Source organism: Schistocerca cancellata, chromosome 7 (genome assembly GCF_023864275.1).
Source record: "Schistocerca cancellata isolate TAMUIC-IGC-003103 chromosome 7, iqSchCanc2.1, whole genome shotgun sequence".
In the NCBI taxonomy this organism is placed as follows: domain Eukaryota; kingdom Metazoa; phylum Arthropoda; class Insecta; order Orthoptera; family Acrididae; genus Schistocerca; species Schistocerca cancellata.
In genome coordinates this window covers 225,584,483-225,612,236 of record NC_064632.1, presented here as the reverse complement: position 1 = coordinate 225,612,236, position 27,754 = coordinate 225,584,483, and the positions used below count along the sequence as shown (strand labels likewise).

Sequence of the window (27,754 nt, the reverse complement as noted above, 5' to 3'; positions counted from 1 at the left end):
GAGACACCTCGTCAACTGCCCGCTCTGCTTGCGACAGTACATACTCGTGGGCACCGCTGCCAGCAGTCGTGTTTAGTGGCTACATTCCTGCCAGGTTTGCAGTATCGTAGAAGGAACATCCAGCTTCTCGTAGCCCTATTACACGATCTCGTTCAAACTCAGTGAGGTGTTGATAATGGCGTCTTTGTCACTTTAAACTTAAAGGCATTCTTAACTAACATCAGCTCACCACGTCCCATCTCAAATGTAACTATCGCTCACGGCCGTTACTGCACATATTTAAAGCAAACTTGATTGACATCGTCATAGTTGAGCTACTAGCGCCATTCTTATGTGACTGGTGCAAAATTTGAGCAGATATCATCTTCCAGATGCAGAAACACACCTAGCAACTTTCGTGTATGTCGCACAGCTCCTTCTTGGCGCTGCGATTTCTTTCCGTCAGAGTATATATTAGGAGAAAGAAATTACGTGGGAGGAATATTTTGTCTAATTGTTTACATACCCTCGCATCGTAGTTGAAACTGACTGCGAAAAAAAAACCGAAACCGCATTTTTTCGCAGTACAGCGCAACATTTTCTGTCCCGCACTCGGTGTAAATAAGCTGTACATTGTCCGTTTTTTAAAAAGAAATCTACAGCCAACGTTAGTCAGAATGTTTATTAGCGTATCGAGTAAGCGTTTGAGATAAATCTGTCAAAAACATTTCGAAATTTTTGGTAACAGTGTTTCCCCTTTCTATAAAAAAATATGTATTTATATATTATATACATTAAAAATGTGGAGCCTGTGTGCGTCTGAATGTTCATTGGAGTGTCGTGTAAGAATTTGAAGTACATTTTTAAATACTTATCGAAATTTTTGGTAACAATGATTCTGCCTTATATATACATACATCATATCTGTCAGAATATTGGTCGGCCGCGGTGGTCTCGCGGTTCTAGGCGCTCAGTCCGAAGCCACGCGACTGCTACGGTCGCAGCTTCGAATCCTGCCTCGAGCATGGATGTGTGTGATGTCCTTAGGTTAGTTAGGTTTAAGTAGTTCTAAGTTCTAGGGGACTGATGACCACAGATGTTAAGTCCCATAGTGCTCAGAGCCATTTGAACCATTTGTCAGAATATTCGTTAGAGTATTATATAAGAATTTGAAGTAAATTGACCAAGAACTTGTCGAGTGTTTTGCTAATAACACTTCCTCTTTATATAATTAGGTACGAATTTATATATCATATGTATTAGAATAATATATACCTATGTCCGTTGTAATGTTCATTAGTCAGTCAAGAAATTTTAAAAATTTTTGGAACCATTATTTCTCCTTCGTGCATTACATATGTATTTATATATGATGTATATTGAAAGTACAGAGCCTATGTCTGTCTGAATGTTCATTACAGTATCGAATAAAACTTTGAAGAAAAGAAATTATTGGTAAGAATGTTCCCCATTTGTATAATAGATATATATTGATATATTATATATATTTTACAAATATAGCTAATGTTTGTCTGAATGTTCATTAAAGTACCATTTGTGTATTTATAAAAGGTGTTACTAATTAAGGGTTAAGAATATTGTTTTAATGGTACAGAATTAAAACAGATTTTTTATGAAGTGGATTTAAAACAATATTAAATTTGTGTGCCATGTCTAAGTCCAAAGGAGCCGTGTTAAGGGATAAATTGGTTTCTGTGGTGTAACGGCGCAGGGACAGGAGGGGGGGAGGGGGGTGCAAGTTTAGGGGAAGGTAGTTCGCTGGATTGCGGTCATGTGCTTTTCTCCTTCATAGCTCTACAAAGCGGGTGATTCCCCACTTTATCTACCCCACTTCGCCACAAGAAGCAGCTACAGCGTGTCTCATAAAGTTATAACGGGCCTCCACAATGCGCCTTATGAATCAGTAGCAACGCACTGCGCAGCGATGTCTGCGGGGTGGTGTGTTTGTTTTCCATGAAGTGCATTTGCAGGGAATGCAGATATGAATTAAATATAATACTAACGCAAGTAACGCTTATGGAGAGAATCTATGTAAATATCAGCACTGTGTTGTACGCTGCTGGAGGGAAAACTGATTCTTAGTCATTATGTACGACAGCTGTAGTGTTCTCCCTGGAAATGCGACTTCCTCCACCACGAGAGCAGGCCGATTTCCAGTTTACGGAAAGACTGTACATCCCCAGCGTTTCCTGCCCACTATTCTTATGTGACCAGACAAAATATCAGACTTCATTTAATTTCATCCCGTTATAACAGCATTGTCAGTAGATAATCTGCGATGTTTCCATCCCCTGCAGTGCAAAAGCTATTAGACCTAGCGAGAGAAATGAATAGGTTCTTTTTTGTAGGATATTTAATGAAATTTAATTTTGTACTAGGAAAAAAAAATTCAAATTATTCAGGAAAAACATAATAAAGTGAGATTTAAATGGCTCCCCAGCACTACACTCATACCCCATCGATTCAGATTTTTAGTATGTTGTTCATGGCACTCTTTCCTATCACCGTACAAAAATTAGCGACTTCACGAATATTTTCCCTCAGTCGACCTCTTTTAGTCTTCGTTAACTGGGCAATAATATTTGTTCGGTGCACGCGCATTGCTTGGAGATCTGGCCGATACACGTGGGAGGATGAAGTCATGGAAAAACATATTCATACACCGTTATTCGTGCAGAATACCTTTACTTATTAGAACTTAAGATCACAACCACAGATGCTATTAGGTAAACTAACAGTATGGGGTTTCCTCCCTACTCTTTAGTTATAAAAGGGTTAAGTATATTGCTCTCTGCAAGAAGTAAATAAAAATTCTGTACCAGCGGACTTCACACAGTAGCGAAAAAAGTATCCATACATACAAATAAAATTACAATCTACATAAATACAGCGACAATGTTAATATGTTGTAGGCAGTTCTCTTCTATGTATCGCCCGCATCTCGTGGTCGTGCGGTAGCGTTCTCGCTTCCCACGCCCGGGTTCCCGGGTTCGATTCCCGGCGGGGTCAGGGATTTTCTCTGCCTCGTGATGGCTGGGTGTAGTGTGCTGTCCTTAGGTTAGTTAGGTTTAAGTAGTTCTAAGTTCTAGGGGACTTATGACCACAGCAGTTGAGTCCCATAGTGCTCAGAGCCATTTTTTTTCTTCTATGTATCACTTCAGTTAACCTCTTTGGCATAGTATGAATCTTTTTAGTCACTGAGGTAATATTTTTCTTTCAAAAGTATTCCAAAGATGTTCAGTTGGATTAAGGTTTGCGTACTGTGCTGGAAGTTTGAGAACGTGGGGAGTTTGGTACAACAACCACAGACGAACAATTTCCGCTGTAAGGATAGGGTCATTATTTCGTGGAAAGTAGTGATCAGTGCCTAAACCCAATCTAGAATCACTTGTAGACTTTTCTTTACGATATTTAAGTACTGAAATCTATTCGTGTTACCTTAAACAAAAACAAGTTGACCAAATCCAGATGTAGCCATACAACCCCATACCATAATTGCTCCACCACCGCACTTTACTGTAGGTTGGATGTGTTTGAGATCCAGCTCAGTATTTTGTCGCCTCCACACCAAAATTCTGCCAACAAATTTGCGTGAGTGATCTTTGACGCTCCTTGTCCCAATTTTTAATCCACCTTTATTTCTGCTTGAATCAAAGAAGAGCAATTAACACAGCGGCAGCTTGTTTATCGTCCAACAGTCCGAACCACAATATTGTCGCACAATATTATTGAGCAGTGTAGGGAGAACATCAGTAATATTGCACAATATTATTGTGCAGTACTATTGAGCGTCTGGAGCCCGCTTTAGATTAATCATCCAGCGCAAGTTCTAATGTCACTTTTAAAGGGCTATAAACAATTGAGTTTTCTTCATTACCTGTGCACTTATTTACAGTACCAACATAACAGCTAGTAAATGTTTGTAAAGAAATTTTGCTTTCTGGTGGGCTTGATGTAACATTAAAAGAGAGTTGACGAACAGTAGTTAGTTCATCGTTGGAGCTCCATGCACAGTGTACCTTTTTTTAGTTTATACTCCTTTTGACTTATTACGTTTCACGACCTCATTCTGATAGGTCAACAACGATCCTGCAAAAGACAAACGAAAACGATTGTGGCCATTGTAACAGTTCGCTGGCAGTTTAACGTAATTCCCTGTTTTCCATTGATAATCGAAAATACAGTATATGCACACAACCATGGTGGCTTTGGATGTGAATATTGCTTTCTCCACATCCTCCCAAAATTCGTGTAGCTTCTCTGATCTGCTCTGTGCGATTCCGCTAGATTATTCCGTGGACGATGGCCAGTGTTTGTCTCCAGAACAGGCCATGAAGGCCCAATGGTACCGACCGGCCGCCGTGTCATTCCCAGGCCATAGGCGATACTGCATGCGGATTTGGAGGGCCATGTCGTCTGCACACCGCTGTCCCGGCCGTATGTCAGTTTCCGAGACCGGAGCCGCTATTTCTCAATCAAGTAGCTCCTCGGTTTGCCTCACAAGGGCTGAGTGCACCCCGCTTGGCAACAGCGCTCAACAGACCGGATGGTCACCCATCCAAGTGCTAGGCCAGCCCGAAAGCGCTTAACTTCGGTGATTTGACGGGAACCGGTGTTACCACGTCGGCAAGGCCGTTGGCATTGTTTGTCTTCACTGCACCCGTAAAGGAGATCGTGTACTATCTGCCGTTTTGGCCGCTAAAATACATAATTATTGTTGCGAATCCCTTATTGATTATAAAACTTGTTGACTAACAGTAAGTGAGACACTATTCTCACCAAAGTTTTCTCTTTCACGATATTCCTCCGAACTGTAAGCAGTGTGATCTGTACCTCTGGTTTCGTACTGTCGATTTTATTCTTCGCAGCCCACAGGAGATATGAACAGGGAGAGTAATAATCGATTATTCGAATCTGAAACATACAGATACTGTGACTCGGAGAAAACACAATTAGAATGCGATTGGCGGCATGCAGCTTATATACAAGGTTCCTGTGGAAAGCGCCAAGAGGCCGCCGAATTCAAAGTAGTCGGCGGGCGCTATGTCCCTACCAAATAACATTAGCACCACAACATTTACCCGAAATTATGCACTACATGTTACGGGAACAACAGACAAGGCAAGAGAATGTATGAATGAGGCTAATTGTCGGACGACGTCACTTGCATTCACTAATTATTGCCTGGAGAAATGGAAAGGTATGCTACTAGTCGTTGGGCTAAGCGTTTCGTTATATTTTCCACAAGAATGTTGTGTAAGTACCTAGTAAACCGTGAACAATAGCTTGATCTTGTTTTGACGTATTGGCTTTTCAGTTTTCTATCTCTGAACATATTAAGCAGCAATAACCTTTTTTTTTTTTTACGAAAGAATGCTTGTGTATGTCTCTTAGCATTTTTTATTATCTTTGCCTTCCTCCTTTGGATTTGTCTCTGTTGTGAGTATTCTGGTGATTTCGGAGTTAATAATTTCATCATCATCATCTTTTTCTTTTTATTCTTCTTATTTAGACGCCATCTGCTCGTAAAAGTTTGGATATTCACGTAGCTCGCTCTGATCTTGACAGTGCTCATGGAAAATTTTTGCTAATGTATCTCTGTGCTATCTTCGAATGTCTTTCAGCCACGTATATTTGCCATGTATATGTGTATCAATAATAATAGTTTGTTGTCATTGATATCTCTCGCCCCTCATAATATGTCCAAAATATTGTATCTTTCTTTGTTTTATAATAGGTACCAGTTCTTTTTGCATCTTTATTTAAAGAAGGATTTCAGTATTTGATATTTTTAATATCCATGATATGCGCAAAATAGTAGTAAATTTCAAAAACATCAATTTGTTTTAATTACTTGGGCCTAATTCCAGCTTTCATATCCATAACGGTGAATTTGTAGCTTCGGCTCATTCTGTTTCTCAGTTGCACACTTGAGGTCGCAGTTCATGAAGAGTTTTCTCGTGGTGATGAACTGATTCCTGGCCTTTTCAGTTCTGGATTTCATCCCCCGCTTTGAGTCGCATTATTGGTCTAAAATTAGACCTAAGTGTTTGATGGAGAACACTTGTTCATCTGTATTGCATTAATAATTTATTAAATATAATTTTCATGTCCCCTAATAATATTTTTCGGAAGAATTCTCTGCCATTTAGGCCCGTGTGGTTTTTGAGGAGACAAGAAATTTTAAGATTTTGTTTTTCCTGTTTGTGCCAACAAGACGATGTCTTGGGTCAATTGCTCATGCGTTTATTGTTGAAGCCTGGTGTGAAAAAAGTGCCACAGCGTTTTGGTAGTGGGCTCACTCAGAAGTATATATGCTGTTACTCTTTTTGTGACACTTCGGGTCAGTAAATTTTTTCAAGTTGATTCTTAAGTTATTTTCTGATGTTTACTAATTAGCTGCCGGCCGGGGTGGCCAAGTGGTTCTAGGCGCTGCAGTCTGGAACCGCGCGACAGCTACGGTCTCAGGTTCGAACCCTGCCTCGGGCATGGATGTGTGTGATGTCCTTAGGTTAGTTAGGTTTAAATAGTTCTAAGTTCTAGGGGACTGATGACCTCAGAAGTTAAGTCTCATAGTGCTCAGAGCTATTTGAACTGATTAGCTAAAGTAGATTTTTGCTGCACACTCTTGTAATTTAATTGTTGCATTGCAGTCCTTCAGTTGGAATTTCGGTAAATCATTTTGTACATACTATGCTGTATCTACACTCCTGGAAATGGAAAAAAGAACACATTGACACCGGTGTGTCAGACCCACCATACTTGCTCCGGACACTGCGAGAGGGCTGTACAAGCAATGAACACACGTACGGCACAGCGGACACACCAGGAACCGCGGTGTTGGCCGTCGAATGCCGCTAGCTGCGCAGCATTTGTGCACCGCCGCCGTCAGTGTCAGCCAGTTTGCCGTGGCATACGGAGCTCCATCACAGTCTTTAACACTGGTAGCATGCCGCGACAGCGTGGACGTGAACCGTATGTGCAGTTGACGGACTTTGAGCGAGGGCGTATAGTGGGCATGCGGGAGGCCGGGTGGACGTACCGCCGAATTGCTCAACACGTGGGGCGTGAGGTCTCCACAGTACATCGATGTTGTCGCCAGTGGTCGGCGGAAGGTGCACGTGCCCGTCGACCTGGGACCGGACCGCAGCGACGCACGGATGCACGCCAAGACCGTAGGATTCTACGCAGTGTCGTAGGGGACCGCACCGCCACTTCCCAGCAAATTAGGGACACTGTTGCTCCTGGGGTATCGGCGAGGACCATTCGCAACCGTCTCCATGAAGCTGGGCTACGGTCCCGCACACCGTTAGGCCGTCTTCCGCTCACGCCCCAACATCGTGCAGCCCGCCTCCAGTGGTGTCGCGACAGGCGTGAATGGAGGGACGAATGGAGACGTGTCGTCTTCAGCGATGAGAGTCGCTTCTGCCTTGGTGCCAATGATGGTCGTATGCGTGTTTGGCGCCGTGCAGGTGAGCGCCACAATCAGGACTGCATACGACCGAGGCACACAGGGCCAACACCCGGCATCATGGTGTGGGGAGCGATCTCCTACACTGGCCGTACACCACTGGTGATCGTCGAGGGGACACTGAATAGTGCACGGTACATCCAAACCGTCATCGAACCCATCGTTCTACCATTCCTAGACCGGCAAGGGAACTTGCTGTTCCAACAGGACAATGCACGTCCGCATGTATCCCGTGCAACCCAACGTGCTCTAGAAGGTGTACGTCAACTACCCTGGCCAGCAAGATCTCCGGATCTGTCCCCCATTGAGCATGTTTGGGACTGGATGAAGCGTCGTCTCACGCGCTCTGCACGTCCAGCACGAACGCTGGTCCAACTGAGGCGCCAGGTGGAAATGGCATGGCAAGCCGTTCCACAGGACTACATCCAGCATCTCTACGATCGTCTCCATGGGAGAATAGCAGCCTGCATTGCTGCGAAAGGTGGATATACACTGTACTAGTGCCGACATTGTGCATGCTCTGTTGCCTGAGTCTATGTGCCTGTGGTTCTGTCAGTGTGATCATGTGATGTATCTGACCCCAGGAATGTGTCAATAAAGTTTCCCCTTCCTGGGACAATGAATTCACGGTGTTCTTATTTCAATTTCCAGGAGTGTATCATGCTGATCGTTTCTGTTAATCCTATCCCGCTTGCTTAAAGATCTTGATGGATCCATTGACACAGCCTACATATCTAAAGAGTTGCAAATTTTATATTTTGCTGTTGATGCAACATATTGTAGCGCTGGTATGGTGTTTGTCATGGTAAGGCAACTGAAGATGAGTCTCTGACGCTATGTATCTGAAGGTTTTGATTTGAACTTTTGTTTTGTTTCTACAGAATTGCAAATTTAAAAGCAGTGTTTATATGTTTAACTTTTCGAAGTTTTGAATGATTGTTAAGTGGATCTAAATATGTTTCATGGATGCTGTAGTATTATTACCTAATAAAAACCGTTGCAAAGAGTGGTTGCCGCCGAAAAAAACTGCTTTCGCTTATTTTTCGTTGAACTTTCACTTTCTTCTTCGTAGCAGCAATTTTGTCTGTGGCATTTGATGAAGTTGGATTACAGATTCGTTGTTGCTTGCTGTCACATTCCTACGACAGAAGTATTTTATATTTGCTTCAAGTATCCCAAATACGATACTGAAATGCTCTTCCTAAAATTTTTACCTTGTGTTGTCCTCAAACGCGAGACCCATTGCTTACTCGAATTTTTCACATGCAGAACTTCATTAGGGATATGACGTATTCATTGATATGTGATTGCCCTCCATCTCACTACTAGTCTGGTCTTCCATTGCAACTTCCATTATTCAAGGTTGTGTCTGGCCTGCCTTGTACTTTCAAAATTAACATATTTAACACTTTATGGTACTTGTCTTCGACTCATTTTAGGTAAAGTACTAACACCAATCGCTTAAAACAGTTACCAGCAAACAACTGTGAAGTACAACTGATGAGAAATTGAACAAAATCGCAAAAATAAGCACATTTTACCCAGTTTCCCCCTCTTTTTCATAGAAATTTGTCAGACGTATCATTGGAATCTTACAGTTTTCAGGGATAAAGGGGAATGAAGCAGACTACACACACACACACACACACACACACACACACCCTGCGCTCCTTTTAACAGACTTGCCTTGTATTTGGGGTCTTTTCATCCGATCATTCTGATTCAGGTTTTCTGCGTTTCAGGTAAATGTCGGAGTTACTACTACTGTAAGGCCACGGCCGACTACTCCTCGCATCCTTATCTGACTAGACCTGTAAGTATATGATGATGCCTGTATATATGAATTTGACTTTTTTATTTTCAAGGAGTGATACCACATATCCAATATCCTACCGGTCTACAGACGAATAAAATTACTACTACTTCTACTACTGCTTCTCCAACTACAAAAGCTGTGGTAGTAGTAACAATAGTAGTAGTAGGAGTCGAAGGATATGGGAGCGTGGCAGTAATTGAGAAGGAAATGAGACGGGGCTGTAACTTGATAAAAAAAGAAAAGGTTGAGGAAACTTCCTAGCAGATTAAAACTGTGTGCCGGACCGAGACTCGAACTCAGGATTTTTGCCTTTCGAGGGCAAGTTGTCTACCATCTGAACTATCCAAGCACGACACACGACCCGTCCTCACAGCTTCAATTCTGCCAGTACCTCGTCTCCTACCTTCCAAACTTCACAGAAGCTCTTCTGCGAACCTTGCAGAACTAGCACTCCTGGAAGAAAGGATATTGCTGAGACGTGGCTTGGCCACAGCCTGGGGGATGTTTCCAGAATGAGATTTTCACTTTGCAGTGGAGTGTGCGCTGATATGATACTTCGTGACAGATTAAAACTGTGTGCCGGACCGAGACTCGAACTCGATCTCCACCAATGTCCTGAATTAAATTTCTACCTTCTCAGTGACTCATGAAGTGACGGTTGTGACACTGTTGATGATGATCAGTCCGTCGGAAGGGGACATTAAGCTCGGTGGCTCCCTTCCTGCTTTTCGGGAGGAATAGGCTATGCGTCGGCACCAGCTTTCTCACTCTCCCGTGTCACATCATCATCATCATCATCATCATCATCATCATCATACAACAGAAACAAACACTGCACTATACACTTATCCATCATTACACTCACATACCTTCTGCAAATACACACATGGTTCAGCTCCCACGTATCCAAGAGAGGGGCCAATGTGCGCGAAGAAAGAACACGCTTTCCGACAGGCTGGTTTTCAAGCCAACATTCTCATATTACATTTACATCATTAGAGGCTGTTGCCCAGTGAGCGATTGAACCACAGGGGGAAAAAGTCGGATATTCGCAAAATTTCGTATAGTGATAGGAGGGAGAGTCTGAATAACTTACTAAGAATCCTCACCAGTGGCGTATGGGCGTGATAGGTGAGATGTTTAAAGGTCACTATTTTAGGTATTTCTTGAACAACTCGGAAACTTCGGCTTCTAGCAAAAATGTTTCCGAGTACAAAATTAAACTACATCAAATTTCTTACAAAAAAGGACCTATTAATTTTTTTCACTAGCACTAATAGTTTTCGCGTTGAGGTGGAAAGATAGCAGACTATTAAAATAGTGTTTTAGTGGTATGAAATTACTGTTTAGTAATAAATGAAGTCTTCATTGGCTGGTCTACGTCTAAGGACTTGGAAGATCAGTTGAACAGATCGGATGGTATCTGGATAAGAGGCGCTGAAAGTAAGAGATGAGGTTTGTTATTTCAGCACCAAAATAACTAAGGACAGCGGAAATAGACAGAGTATAAAACGTAGATTCACATTAGCAAGACAGGCTTGCGTTAAAAACTGATGATAAAACGTAGATTCACATTAGCAAGACATGCATGCGTGAAAAACTGATGTATGTATACATTGAATTAAAAGTTAATTATTAGGAAGTGTTTTGTGATTGTAGTCTTATATGAAAATCAAAAGTGAACTGTAAATAATACAAGCAGAACGAAAATAGTAGCGTCTGAATTGTAGTATTGCAGAAAATTGCTGAAGACTGGGTGAATATATCGACTAACTAATGAGAAGGTATGGACTCGAATTGGGGATACAAGATCTTTACGACAAAGCCGTAACCTTAACGACAAAGCCGTACTACAAGAAAGGATATGTTGTTACGACACATTCTGAATCACCAAGAAGTCCTGAATTTGTTAATGTATAAGGGGCATTCAAATGAAAGCCGGTCACTAGTGTGAAGTAACGGTAATGATTTTATTAATTCAAAAATGTAGTTATACACAGCACACATACTCAAAAATAGTCGCCAAAACTATTGGGACATTTATCCCATTGTGACACTAGCCGGTCGATTCCATCCTTGAAGAAGCTACTAGGCTGCTGTCGGATTGAGCCCTGGACCCAGTCACACACTTCGTCGTCCGCTGCGAATCGATGTCCGCGAATAGCTTGTTTTAGATGTCCAAACAAGTTAAACTCGCACGGTGAAAGGTCGGGCCTGTACGATGGATGTTCCAGCGTTTCCCACCTATGTCAGAGATGGTCTTCCAACATGTCCAGGACGAGCATCGTCTTCCAGTGACTCGCGCCCGTCAAGGAATCGGTTGCGCCATTCCACAACACTTGAACGACTCACCATACACAGCCTTCACCCGTCGATACATTTCACGGCCTCCAACTCCCTCCGCCGCCAAAATCGGATCACTCCTCGTTGTTCCTTCTTACTCGCCTGCATGTTCGGTAGTGGACGGTAACTTGTGTGACCATCTTCTCTTCGACGTGAAACCAAACTTGAGCTATGGAACATCAAACTGTGTGCACGCGTCAGTCTCTCTACCAATAGGTGGCGCCACCATACACGCAGTTACGTGGTGCCACCTTACGTGTAAGGCAAATGTGGACGCACTGACCAGGTTTCATTTTAATGAACCTCATAGACAAGTGTAAAGGGAAAAACTTGTAGGATGTAAAGTCTTCATTGCATTAGACACTTGCAAATGGGTGTAGGGTGCAGTAGTTACACACTTGTGAAAATACTTTCAAAAGCCGGAGAGCTGCCTGAAATCCGTGTATGGGCTATTGATTAAAACAGCAGCAATACACCCTTCTAGTGTTACTGGATCTTATCGTGTCGTGGACTTTCCGATCGTGGGCTTTGCGACCCTTTACGTCAGTGTCCTGTTTCCGACCACAAATATTTCAACCGTGGCTTCTCCGACCATCGAAGGAATCCGCAACATTGGGGGAAGCTCTGGTCGGAAATACCAGGTGCAAAATTGGTTGGTGTTAGCCGTTGCTTTCTCGACCGTTTTATAATAAGAATATTCCTTCACATTTTATCCACGTTTAGGACTGACTACATACGTAGTAGATAGGCATTTTAAATGCTTTTTAAATTATGTTTGGTCACATTAAAAGGAAAACAAAAGATTAAATTGACGCGAGTTAAACGAGCAGCAATGACGTATGGACTCCTTTTTAAATACGTCCGATTGCCGAGGGCGTGGTTAGGCGGGTACCTAGAAGCAGAGCTTAATTACATTTATATTCTTGCTTATCAGAAATATTTGGCTGTTAGTTTCCGAGTATGTCGCGATTTTCGAGGGTTTGGTTAGGCAGGAACCTAAGAGCATAGCCGCAATTGCTGTACGTGGAACGAGCAGGCACTATGGTACACGTTTTTGTTGCCACTTCAAAGGATGCCGCAACAGTGAGAGAGCCTCTGGTCGGAAATACCACGGTGCAAATCTGGTTGGTGGTAAGTGGAATGGTATCTGCGGCACCTACAATGGGCATTCAAATCAAAATGAGACAGGTGAAAAAAAGTAAGTAAGCTGTTTATTATTTCAAAAATAATCGCCATAACTATTAACACTTTTATCCCACTATGAGCCAAGACGGTCAGTGCCTTCATGGAAAGTGTTTGCGGTTGTCTACAGAACCATGATTGAACCCAGTCGTGCGCCTCTTCGTCCGAAGTAAATCGACGGCCACGAACGTCTTTTTTCCCTTCAGCGTTCAAAAAATATGTGTATCGCGTGGGGAGGGATGGGGACTGCATAGAGGATGTGTAAGGACATCGCAGCTAAGCTTCTGCAGCATACCTTGCCAATGTGTGGGCCCGTCCAGTCCCGATCTCTCCCCGTTCCCCATGCCAGTTCTGTATTATTGGAGCCCTGAAGAAAGACATTGGAGGCCGTCGATTTGCTCCGGACGAAGAGGTGCACCCCTGGCTTCATTCACGGTTCTGTAAACAACCGCAAACATTTTCCATGAAGGCATTGACCGTCTCGGCTCACAGTGGGATGCATGTGTTAACAGTTATGGCGATTACTTCTGAAATAATAAACAGTTTACTTACTTTTTTTGCTTCTGTCTCGTTTTCATTTGGCTGTCCCTTGCACAAAAGAGTCCGAAACGCCACTGTCGGGAAGTCCACGGAGCCGATCTTACAGAGCGTCAGTCCGTGCGTGGTCCAGTGACTCTCGCCCGCGTAAACGAGGCATCAAGATGGAGAGTGTCAGTCCATTACCACCGCCTTCTCTGGAATCTTTGCCGTTAGAGAGCAGCGTAGGTGAGGAGAGTAAAACCGGAGGGACGTGTGGGTAGAGAGCGCCGACTGAGCGGACACGAGACGGTGCAGTGGCTCAGGTTGTTGACCCGGCCGTCGCGCTGCCAAAACCGCCTCCGGCGCTGCCCCGCGTCACAGCCAGCCAGGACTTTCTGGTGCCTGGGCTCTCTCTCCTGCGGTCTCGTCTGCTTGCGTCCGGTCTTCATCGCAGCGCGCGGAGACGAGCGATGAAAACAAACACGATTCCCAACCGTCTCTGTGAATATTAGCCTACAGCGTCGAAATTGACTCGTGTTCTTCTAATGGAGACAACTAGAACGTTTCCTGCCTTTAGGTACCATGTCGTGATTTTTCTTTCGACTACAAGATAACAAATTCATCAATATAGCTGAGGTTTTTCGCCAGCTGTTATGTGAAAATCTGCTGAATGAGCCTGCGATCATTGTGAGTAATGTATGAGCGAAACTGTATAGATAGCTGATTGTTTTTCTTTATGTATTACGTCTTTTTGGATGCTGTCATGGTTAGATGTGTAATTTAGATTAAAGGAACGTACGAAAGAGAGGTGTTTGTTGCACATTATAAGGCTGGGTATGCGGAAACTGGCTTGTCTCTGGGAGCGGGTTAGCGCAAGATAGAACTATATTAATTTACTAATGAAACTGTTCAATTCTTAATAATCTGTTTTAGAAGTCCAAGTCCGCACATTATAGTACATTGACCAAATTTCATCTCGTAGGGGACAGTTTTTATAGAGGGTGAACGTTAATAAAACCGACAAACTGCAGGGACGGATTCCTGGCTGGAAACGCAGGAAGAAAGGTCCTGTGAACATGTGTCTGGAAGTGCATCGTTCCCACGGTAGATGGCGATGACGGTTCCTCTGATTGCGTGCCGTGCGTTCCTTGCGTTTTGCAGGCTGTGTGATTGACGCAGCGCACTGTAAGCGGCAGAATGGTCCGGTATTCAAGTCGGGAACATGCCGAGATGGTATGGTGTCTGGGTACGACCAAGCAGATGGAAAGGGTCGAGAGGCAGCACAATTATACCGAAACAAGTGCACTCACAGGCACCAACCACATCACACAACATTTCAAGGCCTTTTTGGGCGTTTGCGTGATGATGGGTTCTTTCACACTGACGAACGTGCATGGAGGCGGAGGACTGTGCGTACACCACATTTGGAGCTCCACGTTCTACAAGATATTGAGACGGACGGTAGTACAAGCTTTGGGGGAGTATCCCGCCATCATGATGTAATTCAAAGTACAATTATGTGTATCCTGCATGACAACCGCCAGTATCCATAACACCTACAATCTCATGGAAGCCACTTTGAACATCTGTTGTGACGTGTATGCGGTGCAGATCTGTACTGTGTCCCGGGACGATTTGTTGTAGTCGAAGCACACCGTCCACTTCCGGTACATGTTCGTATGACATTTCTTCCTCTGTTTCCAGATAGGAACCCGTCCCTGCAGTTTGTATTAATGCTCACCTCGTACAGGTATATTGGGTAACCTTAAGAGAAAATACAACTTTTATAATCACTACTGAATGTTAAGGCAAAATATATTCAGTACGTAATTTCTTTGCGTAATGGATCCTTTACGACAATTAGTAGGGGGAGAGGATGCTAGATCTGGGAGTATGCAGTATTTTTAAGATTTTGGAAGACGAATGGTGGCTTGTAAGTAGCCATCGGAAAGTTCCATTTCAGATCATGCATAGAACCTACATAATACAGAATTTTAAATCATTTTCTTGAAAGAAAAACACCTGACTACAATATATTTTTTCCTTTCCATTAGCGACAAGGGGGTCCGTAATCCCCTCTTACCCTCGTGTGTGCCGCCGCCGCTGTGCATTGGATATGCCTTGAGAGATGTATTAATGAAGCTGCCATATTTGGGTGAACTCTTCATGACTTGACATCTAGAATTTTATTAATTTGCAACTGCACCCACCCAAGTCGTGTTCTATAATTTAGGTATGAATGTTTTAATATTAAAGAATTCGTTATTTTTTTGAGTATGATATGAAAGAAAAACTTGATATTACAGCAGCGTTTCCCACACTAGCGCCACCTATCTGCTAGCACTTGTATCTTAGTAAACTTTTTGAGCCGAGTTGGCAGTTGACTTCGCACTTAATGATGGGGTTTATTGATACTGACACTGAATATTCAAGAAAGGAAATACGAGTAACCCATTGAATTACAGACCCATATCACTGACCTCAATTTGCAGTAGGATTTTGGAGCATATACTGTACCCGAACATTATGAATCACCTTGAAGAAAATGACGTATTGATACAAAACCAACACGGAGTCAGAAAATATAGTTCATGCGCAACACAGCTAGCTCTTTATTCCCATGAAGTAATGGCTGCTGTCGACATGGATTCTCAGATCGATTCCATATTCCTAGATTTCCATAAGGCTTTTGATACTGTTCCTCACAAGCGACTATTAATCAAATTGCGTGCATATGGAGTATCGTCTCGGTGGTGTGACTGGATTCGTGATTTCCTCTCAGAGAGGTCACAGTACGTAGTGATAGAGTAGAACAGAAGTGATATCTGGCGTTCCGCAAGGTAGTGTCATAGGCCCTGTGCTGTTCCTGAGTTATATAAATGATCTAGGTGATAATCTGAGCAGCCCCCTTAGATTGTTTGCAGATGAGGCTGTAATTTACCGTCTAGTAAAATCAACAGACCATCAATTCCAATTACAAAATGATCTAGAGAGAATTTCTGTATGGTGCGAAAAGTGGCAATTGGCACTAAACAAACAAAAGTGCGAGGTCGTCCACATGGGTACTAAAATAAATCCGATAAATGTTGGGTATACCATATATCGCACAAATCTGAGAGCTGTCAATTCGACTAAATACGTAGGAATTACAATTACGAGCAACTTAAATTGTAAAGACCACATAGATAATATTGTGGGGAAGGCGAAACAAAGTCTGCGCTTTGTTGGCAGAACACCTAGAAGATGCGACAAACCCACTAAAGAGACAGCCTACATTACACTTGTCCGTCCTCTGCTGGAATATTGCTGCGCGGTAAAGGATCCTTACCAGGTAGGATTGACGGAGGACATCGAAAAAGTGCAAAGAAGGGCAGCTCGTTTCGTGTCATCGCGCAATAGCGGTGAGTATGTCACTGATATACGCGAGTTGGGGTGGCAGTCACTGAAACAAAGGCGGTTTTCTTTGCGGCGAGATCTGTTTACGAAATCTCAATCCGAATCCGTAAATATTTTGTTGACACCCACCTACGTAGGGAGAAATTATCATCATAATAAAATAAGAGAAATCAGAGCTCCAACGGAAAGATTTAGGAGTTCTTTTTTCCCAAGCGCCATTCGAGAGTGGAATCGTAGAGAAGTAGTTTGAAAATGGTTCGATGAACCCTCTGCCAGGCACGTAAGTGTGAATTGCGGAGTAACCATGTAGATGTAGATGTAGAACATAAATTCTAAATTTTGGCGAGTATTTTTTAAGAAAATTTTTAAGTCTTTATTTTCCATATTTTGTACCCTAATGAAATATAACAAATACTTCTCAGTGTCATGTTTCCTTAATTTTAAATACGGATCTGATGAGGGCAGTAGCCGAAACGACGTAACAAGTACACAAATATGTACATCTGCATCCATACTCCGCAAGCCACCTGACGGTATGTGGCGGAGGGTATATTAAGCGACGTAGAAGGTTTTATACGTAAAGTATCCGTGTTGTATTTTAATAGACCGAACAGAATTCTTCTTGCCTGATGGAACTACGACGATGTTCGGAATGTGCGTAAATGAATGTGTCGTGGAGTAGCGAAGCCCAGTACAGAAGAAATAACTATGAATATGGAGTGACAGTTGAAAATGTTTTCTAGGTTGGGACCCCACCCTAGATTCCCTGCTCCTCACAAGCTGTCCCCTTAAACATTAAGCTATCTGAGTTGTTTTCAAAACCTGGTTCGAACTTTCATTGTCATTGAAAATTCCATTCATGACCTCCGAGCATAGAGTATTTTTGTAATAGCTTCCGTGTCACAATGGATTTGACAAAGGCCCGTGTCTTACCCTGCCATAAGAGATATTTGTCAATGGAATTAAACGCGCCGAAATGAAATTTATGACATAAGTGCATCCTCGATTTTTATTTAATTCCCATTGAATCCTTTCGTTTCACGAGTTGAATTCAGTTCATGTATATCGCTTTTGATGGGATAATTCACAATCCTCCGTGATATTCGTTCATCTTGTAGACCTGTTCCGGTGTGAAGAACAGCTAATCTTTGTTCGGGTGTAATAAGAGGAATCATTGCTGACAATGCAAGTTTCAGTCAGGCTTGAAGACATGCGCTCGTAGTTTAATGGTTAAGGCGACTGTTTGTCACAAGCAGGAAAACTGAGTTCGGATGCCGTTGTGGCTCTAATTTTCATAAGTCATGATATATTCATTACAGAGGATTTCAGTATTTTCTGAGCGTTATTTCATTTATATTATTTCATGTAATTCCCTCTTCGCTGGTCACATCTCCTTTACGTTAATTTATTCCATGTCAATGTAATAAATACAACTGATATTAAAAGGATCTGTCGAATAGTGTCGACAGTAAGCAGACATTGTTTACTGAATGCGCTATGATCTTAAAAGGAAGTATTGTAGCTTGCTGGTGAAACGACAGTGCAGAACTGCTTGATATTTCTACTTTATATTGTAAATCGCAGCTGGGTAAACTCAAGACAGTGCCCTTAAACAGGAGAAAGAGCCGGCCGCTGTGGGCGAGCGGTTCTAGGCGCTTCAGTCTGGAACCGCGCGAATGCTACGGTCGCAGGTTCGAATCCTGCCTCGGGCATGGATTTGTTTGATGCCCTTAGGTCAGTTAGATTTCAGTAGTTCTAAGTTCTAGGGGACTGATTGCCTCAGATGTTAAGTTCCATAGTGCTCAGAGCCAGGAGAAAGAATCCGAAAGCATTAAGTTACAGGATAAGTGTTAACTACTGAGGTCTGTTACATTCTGTGAATAGCGTTGTGTTACACAGTGAAACACTATGGGAAGGAACCAACACCTCAAATCAGTAGCAGGGTTGTAGGGTTGCCGAATGGCAGACATAGATTTGTTGGGCATGGACGTCCGCAGAAATTTATTCAGGGAGGGGAGACTAAAACTACGTTTTTTTTAAATGTAGATCAGTTGTTTAGTTACGATGTGGCACAAAAACTTGTTTAAACTAGTTGTATTAGAAACTTATTGTTATATTAATTGATGGAAATCCATTGCGTATGAGAATTCAGTAATGAATAAAAACTCCGTATTCCAAATTATATGGTGAAGAAGTGCCTCCTCTTGCTCTCTCCCCCCCCCCCCCTCACCCGCCCTCCCATTCCCCGCCCTTCCACTCCCCCCGTGCCGACGCCTTTGTAGTATGTTGGAAGAATACTGGAAAACTGCAGTGCACCTTACTGTACACTACGCCTCCAGTATGTAGAGTTTTTAAGTGCGCCTGAATTCGATAACGTGTTGCTAGGATAGCGCCAGGTCGGCATAATAACAGAAATTCGAAGTAAGTTTATATGCTAGTCTTTGGAAGAAGACTAACACAGCGCACGAATGCAATATAGAGTAGTTTTCATGAAGCACCCTCTGCTGTGCGTTGCACACTGAAGGAATACGTATGTACAGAAGACGTAAGAGAAGGGAAACCTGCAAATGGGGCATTACTTCCTCAGCAGCACACGAACACCGGAGGTCAACTCCAAGCAGAAGTAAATCTCACTTCAGCAAATTGTCTTTGAAACGACCGACTGCAACACGCAACGTTAAAGCCTTCCTATTGGGCAAAGGCTCTTGATGATCAGGAAATATCTCTTTTGCGTGAGTAGTAAATTGTCGATGAATGACTTTGTTTTTCCATAATACCATTCAATGTTCTCATGGCTGTTCTTCAAGAACCTCAGTCACCCACCAGCTGTGTTCTTCTTCGTCGTCTTACTCTTCTTCTGCTTCTCCTCCTTTTCCTTTTTTCCGGTTCTCTAAGGGAAGCCCATATGCAGCAACGTTCGCTGAACGGCCATTGAGGAGACTGTTGGTAGCCCCTTGGTTCATCTGGGCGGACAACAATCGCACGTCGACTGACCCGTACACATCTCCGTAGCCGTCGTTCACCCCTGTCATCTAAGACCCGTGGTGCACCGCAGTTGATTCGGCAACGGGTTTGGATAGCGCAATTTTACTACGCACGGATACTTTAACCAAGCGAACAGTTTACAAACTTAGCCGTTTTTTAAATGCTTCCACATTGGGCCCGACAGCAAATTATCATGCCCTTGTGGACGTGAGGCAAATCGCTCCATTACTGAATTACAACAACGGCTGCATTTTTCTTCCACGTACCCCCCACCCCTCCCCCGAACCCCCGAAGCGGAGCGCTAACACTCTCGGCTGTCTGTGAGGGTAATCACTCATCATCTATATTTGGTGTATAAAGTTGAGATTGCATGCTCCTCGTCCAGACTGACGAGTAACGCAGTCAACATCGTAGGAAAGCGAATACTACTGCACATATCTTACATGCCTGATAATTAGTTGTATCTTGAAACGTAAATGAAACAGACAGTTCTGATTACACGAAATTTGTGCTGTGGGAAAAAATATTTCGACTTAAAACTGTAATATAATAGAAGAAATATTTTTTTCTGAAATACAGCTAATCTAATACGTGCATAATAAGCTCTGCAACTGGAGTGGAGACGATACACTACAAAAATGTTCTTGTGAAGAGCCCGTAAAATACACTGATGGAAAAAAAATCATGACACCAAGAAGGAGACGTGCGTCATAAATGAAATTTAGTAGGCATATTTCTACATCTGAAAGATGGTGTCTGCTCAAATTTCGCGCTACTCGCACAAGAATGGCGCTAAGGAGGCACATCAGGTTTGCTTTACACACTGCAGTGGTCGTGAGCGTTAGTTACGTTTGCCTTTTAAGGCGACAAAGACGCCATTATCAGCACCTCACTAAGTTTGAACGAGGTCATATGATAGAGCTACCTGAAGTTGGACGTTCCTTCCGCGCTGTTGCATAAAGACTTGATAGGAATGTAGCCATTGTACTTTATTGGCAGCCAGCTGTGATCACGAGAACGTACGGTCGCATGAAGAGCGGGGCTCCGAATGCCACGTGGCACTACCGCACTACCGAGAGGGAAGACCACCGTGTTCTCAGTGTGGCTCTGGCGCGTTGTACTGCATCTGCAGCAGCAGTTTGAGCAGCAGCTGGCACCACGGGTACACAACGAACCGTTACAAATCGGTTAGGCCGGTATTACACTGTCAAATTTCTCTGACAAATATCTTTGTCAAAGATATTTGATGGTATAATAGGGAACTTTGTCAAATGTCGTCCCTATGTTTGATCAAACCTAGGGCCTCGCTGTAGATTTGATCAAAGAAGTCGCTTGTCTTCTGTTCACTGCAATGTGACATGTTACCACATGGAGCGCTAGCATCGCTGCAGCGTTCTGTCGTCTGTAGTGTTTTATAAACATTGCCGGTAAATACAAAACCTGACCTGACCTAACCTAACCTAACCCTCTCCTGTAGCAAGGAATCGGAGTGTTACAGTGAGCCTGTCTTCTGCAGATGTAGCAGTTCTTAAGTGAATATTGTGCTTTGTGACATTAGGATACACTTCACTCAGCACATACAGAAATGTATTCTCATCCATTCTCAAGTAATTGATGTACGACTTGACGTCCTCCACTCACGTAACAAGTTTTGTTGAATGCTTTAATCGTGTCGTCGTAAAACCCACGGCTTCACCCAGATACGTTTCTTTTTTTTCCCTCGCTTCTCTTCCGCATGTGCGCACAGTGCAATTGTGATACATGCAACTACTGCGGTTAATAACAAGTTGTTGTCAGCCATCTTGAACTTTGACGAAAAATATGATGACAGTGTAATACCCCTTCTAGCGCTACGTCAAAGATCTTTGTCAAATATATTTGACGGAATATTTGATCACATCTGTGATCAAATCTTTGACAAAGAAATTTGATAGTGTAATACCGGCCTTACTTCAGGGATAGGTCCGAGACAGACGCTCTGTAGCGTGCGTTCCACTGACCCCAAACCACCGCCATTTGCGACTTCAGTGGTGTCGAACGAGAGCTCATTGGAGGACTGGGTGGAGATCAGTTGGGTTTTCTGGTGAAAGCTGATTCTGCCTCGGTGTCAGTGTTGGTTAGAAGGAGGCCAATTTAAGGATCTGCAACCAACCTGTCTGTGTGCCTAGGCACGCTGGGCGTGCACCTGCAGTTATGGTCCGGGGTGCGATTTCGTATTGCAGTAGGAGCACTCTCGTGGTTATCGGACGCCCCCTGGCTGAAAATTTGTACGTCAATCGAGTGATTCGATCTGCTGTGCTGCAATTCATGAACAGCAGTCCATGGAATGTATCCCAACTGGATAACGCTCGCCCACATATCGCTGTTGTATCCCAACATGCTCTACAGTTTTATACAAGATGATTGCAGGACCACGGGTGTTCAGTATAAAATGTTAAATCGAAACACCTTAAGCCGTTAAATGTCCAGTTTTATTTTATTTGTGAAACCAGTTCCAGCTTTACCTTTACACCATCTTCAAGAGGTGGGATTCTTTCTTCACGTCGGTCAGGGAGTCTGCAACGCTTTAACTGGTTGCACGAAAAAAATAAAACTGGAAATTTAGACACTGAAGGTGTTTCGATTTGGCATTTTTGCTCCACAGAGTGACGACCTATTGCCTTGGCCTGCTCGATCACCATATCTGTCTCCAATCGAGCACTTATAGGATAACATCGGACTACAATTCCTACGTCATCCTCAAATAGCATTGTACCTGTATTGACCGACCGAGTGCTACAGGTATGGGATTCCATCCCACAAACTGGCATCCGCACCTGTACAACACAATGCATGTACGCTTGCAATCAACATCCTGTCGGTTACATCGTTTATAATGTACCGGCGTCTCACATTTGCAGCGGATTATCTCGTGCTTCCATTAACCTGTGATCTTGCAATGTGAAGCACTTAAATATGTATCCGAGTCAAATGTATTCCCGAAATTTCATTGCTCGCCATTAATTTTTTTTATGTTGCAATTTTTTCCTGTCAGTATAAACTGTTCATAATACCCGAAAGTAGTATTGCAAAATACATGTTAGCCATACAGCGCAAGTGGGGACTGCGATAATTCACATACAACAAATTCACATGTTTCTAAATAGTACAATTAAAAACCGTGATACACAAAAACTACTGTGCAAAAAAGAATTACATCCAGAATGAGTCTATCATTCTGCAGCGAAGTGTATGCTCATTTGGAACTTCCTAAGAGATTAAAATTGCGTGCTGGTCGCGGGAATTATTACTATCGAATTTTCAGTATTACGTAGCAATAGTTGTAAGAGGTCCCACATAGCTCCACATTACACAAAGAAATCACAAACGAAAATCATTACCAATGTTTTCGCGAGATTCCCCTTGTGTATTGTAAAATCAGTATGTGTTTGGCGAAGGTCTTAGAAAAATTTAAGAGCGACTAATTTGTATGGTGATATAATAAAAACTGTGTTTAGCGATCGGTTCGTCGTGGGTCTCGGTTTGAAAAACGAAGATTGACCGTAATCGTCATAATGTTACTACTAAACACGAAAATTGAAGTACTGGTTTTTAACATTAATTGTACAAGGCGATCAGTGATCCTTACATAATTCGAAAGATACTTCGCCATAGATGTGCACAAAGAAAAAAATAATGTGTGTATCTAGCCGTTAACAGTGTTAAAAGGAAGTAAAACTTTCAACATTCATAATAGTGATGTTAACTTTGGCATCACGCATTAAAATCTCGAAGACCTGAACATCGAAAATTGAAGAGCTAACAACCTCTGCCCTGCGCACCGATTAGGTGCTAAGGTAGAAATGACACAGAAAAGTAACAACATTTCGAGAAATCGCATCCTGGGGGCTTTCATGTTTACATATTTGATTTGCAGTAACACACGCATACCGGGCAGATACAATACGACAACTGCTAGGTCGATGATGTTGCCAGCAGTGAAAATCAACATATGGTAGTAACGAAGTCTGTAAATAACGTTGTATATTGGCGTCGTTATTCTGCTTACCTTTCTGTAAGAGTAACTGCATGGTACTTTGCTCTCATTACCAAAATTTGAAGTAATTTCAGAATTTTTAATTTCTTAATTTTGAATAACTGCGACTTCCCTTGTTATGCGGAAACCATTGAGTATTTTTTATGGTATGCCTAGAAGGAGAATGGAAATGGGTCAGAGTGAAAGACGCAAGGTAAACGGACACCAATTTTTGCGTAGAGAAAGTAATAGCAATGTGTACATTCATAATGACAATGCATCTGTTTTATTCAACAATCGTAATATTAATACGTGAGCATCGAATATTGAAGTACCGGTTTTTAAAATTAATTACACAAGAAGGCTAGTGAAACTTATATAATTCGAAAGAAACTTTGCCTTGGACGAGCACAAAAGGAAATACACACACACACACACACACCATAAAAGTTTTCCTTTGTCTCTGACATTGCTACCAACTTCTCCCACGCGTAACGATCGGGTGCTATGATAGAAACGACACACGAAAGTAACAACTTTTCGTGAAGTTGCATTCTAGGAACGTTCATTCTTAAATGTTGCAGACAGTTCATTTGCAGTAACACACGAGTACCGGACAGCTACGCTGCCGCAACTGCTACGTCGTTGATGTTGTCGACAGTGGAAAACGAAACATAGTAACGAAGCCATCGGGGACAGCAAATGTCGTTTATTAGCGTCGTTTTTTCACTTACTTTGTTCTAAGGGTAAACGGGACTAACTCTGTGTTCGTTTGCCGGCGTCACCGCGGTATTTAGTGTGTTTCTAATTTTTAGTACTTCATTTTGATTTGCTACAACGTATTGTTTTAAGGTATGCCTCAAAGAAGAACATTAATGGGTCGGACTGAAAGACGAAGTGCTAGAGAGAGACAATTTTTGTGTAGAGAAAATATAGGAATAATGCAGATGTCGATAACAATAACTCTGTTGTCCTTCTGAAAGATAGATTTAAATGTGCACTGAATATAATTCCACATAATTTTGAAAACTGTAATTGCGGTTTGATGAATTTACAGTACAGGTTTTGTAATGAAAATCATTTTGCGTCTGAGGTGACTTTACGCGATACGACGGCATAAGGGAAAAGTTAATTTGCCACCTTGAACACAAAATTTATTTTTCAGCGTAGTGTATCAAGTTTTCCTTCAAATAATCGAACAATTAAACAGAAATCAAAGAATTATTACAAGAATACACATAGCTACAATGCAGCATTTCCCGCGGATCAGTTCTGTGGCTAAAATTTCAGGCACTTAAAGATACATGACTTTTGCTATCATATATCAGGTCCACTGACGCAACTGGTCGAATTTCGACCTCAGGCTGTACTAGCATATATAACTACAATGGATAGTTATGGCGGACCCGGACGCGACCGCGGATTTCACACCTTACACCGAGCAGTCGCCGTAAGCTCTGTGCAATGCAAGGAACATTGCACAGTATTCCTTAACAACACAGACACTGCAATATCGTCGTGTCATTGGTTGGTTTTATTTTTGTAAAGAGGCATATACTATAGTTCTTAGGAAAAGGGCAAAACTGGAGGGCCAGGGGTTATTATCGAAATCGTCACAGGTAATTGGGAAATTGACACCCACTAATTGTATTATTCCAGAATGAGATTTTCACTCTGCAGCGGAGTGTGCGCTGATATAAACCATCCTGGAAGATTAAAACTGTGTGCCGGACCGAGACTCGAACTCGGGACCTTTGCCTTTCGCGGGCAAGGTTCGCAGGAGAGGTTCTGTGAAGTTTGGAAGGTAGGAGACGAGGTACTGGCAGAAGTAAAGCTGTGAGGATGGGGCGTGAGTCGTGCTTGGGTAGCTCAATTGGTAGAGCACTTGCCCGCGAAAGGCAAAGGTCCCGAGTTCGAGTCTCGTTCCGGCACACAGTTTTAATCTGCCAGGAAGTTTCCTATCAGCGCACACTCCGCTACAGAGTGAAACTCTCATTCTGGAAACATCCCCAAGGCTGTGGCTAAGCCATGTCTCCGCAATATCCTTTCTTTCAGGAGTGCTAGTTCTGCAAGGTTCGCAGGAGAGCTTCTGTAAAGTTCGGTAGGTAGGAGACGAGGTACTGGCAGAAGTAAAGCTGTGAGGACGGGGCGTGAGTCGTTCTTGGGTAGCTCAGTTGGTAGAGCACTTGCCCGCGAAAGGCAAAGGTCCCGAGTTCGAATCTCGGTCCGGCACACAGTTTTAATCTGCCAGGAAGTTTCAATTCTATTATTATTTTCCTAAGTAATAATATCTCATATTCGATAGCTCCGGTTATTCACATATACGTTTTAGGTTTTAACCTTTCATTTTGGCACAGGAACCTGATTATTCATTTCAGGACTAACATTGATTGTGAAGAGATTCTTGGCTTGGCTGGGTGATTAAGCCACGATATATTTCACTTTAGTTTACTGTATGTACATGTGTAAGATACGGATTCGATCCTCCAAGAACTGAGCTGATCGAAGTGTTCCTTTAATAGTGACGAAATAACCGTTAGTGACAAATTGTACTTTAATTTGTGAATTAGTTATTGGGTACCCTAATATATGCCTCCATTACATAAAGAATGACTCTTTGGTTGCTTGGTACCGATACCGTTCGATCTTGTGTGTGTAAATTTATAAGTTTTCAATTCTCTCACATCTTACGGATGGACACGTACGTGAGAGATGTAATAGAAGAAAGAAACTGCCTTAGAGGAAATACGGGAATCGCAGCTCTCGAAATCGCCGCCGAAGCTTTCACGAGAAAAGTAACGCGTTATCACGTAGTTTGTAGTTTAATATTCTGCGTCACTTCGCTTACTTCTGTTCACAGAAAATGAATGTAATGTAAGTGCGGCTTCAAAAGCAGCCCGTGATAACTGAAAGACAGTTGCACAGGCTACCCACAAAAGTCGCATGTACAAGTAGTCTGTGTCTTATTCATTTACATAAATTCACCTGATGATGAAACTGTATTTCTCCGAAACGCGTGCATGGAAGATCAGTAAATGAAAATGTTTATACTAATTTGTATTTTCAGGTAATGTACATCTGATGAACTTATCCTGTTTTGTTGCTATTTAATCAATAGTGATGCTTTTGATCGACATCTGCTACTCAGAACTGCGTCTGTTATACGTATGTACTACACTCGCAAACTCTCCCAAATGTTTAGTGTGTCTTACTGATCCTGTTGTACTCTTTGAGTCGTTGTCGACCATCATCCTCTTTAAGATACTTCTCAATTCCCAAGGTTTGCTCTGACCTCTGGAATATGGGTTCTGATCACACTTACGTAGTTATTAAGAAGTTTCTATCTGTCAGTGCAGTCGAAAGGAGGTGGAAGAGAACAGTGCGAGCGTCGTCCGAAACATCCGTAGTTTGTTGCTTACTTGATCTACGGTTGTCCGTGTACAGTGCTCTTCATAGACTGCCGTGTACGTGCATTATGGAGACGTATCCCATTGTTTCTCGGAATCAGAACCATAAGCCATTGGTCTAAGAATACGGAGACCACATCTATGAGGAACGAAAACAATGTGATATATCACTGCCGGTGCAGTTATGTTATGCATTCTTCCTTTGTCAGACTATCGGCCTGCTCATAGCTGACAGGTGTTACAAGTACCCTGCGAACACATTCTGCACCCAGCCACACTTAAAATTCTGAGCTTGTAAAACAGGCGTGTTCCGTAGCGTGGAGCGTCATGTGACAGCACATCGCACTGATCAGTTTCTATTAGTTACATCCCTGTCACATGACATGTTTAAATTGCGTGATGGACCAGAAACATACGTATCCTGCTCTTCCATTCCACACGTCCTTAGCACTACTCTTTCAGAGTGAAGGATTATCAATTATAACAGCTGTTACTGTACGTTTTCCTATCCACTGCACGTCCTCGACCGCATCGGGAATTGCCGACAAGAGAGAAGGCATTTAAGATTACACGAGATTTCCCATTGATCTTGACCGCTCCAAATAACTTTTTGTCCAGAA

At 42.7% G+C, this 27,754-nt stretch overlaps 1 protein-coding gene across 1 annotated transcript in view; it reads left to right on the top strand.

Moving 5' to 3' along the window:
* LOC126091895 (RNA-binding protein fusilli-like) overlaps window positions 1–27,754 on the top strand; it is a 1,039,987-nt gene that overhangs the window by 576,676 nt on the left and 435,557 nt on the right. Inside the window, exon 7 of the mRNA XM_049907191.1 lies at window positions 9,214–9,284. The gene's annotated coding sequence lies outside the window, so the exon portion shown is untranslated. The remainder of the gene's footprint in view (window positions 1–9,213; window positions 9,285–27,754) is intronic.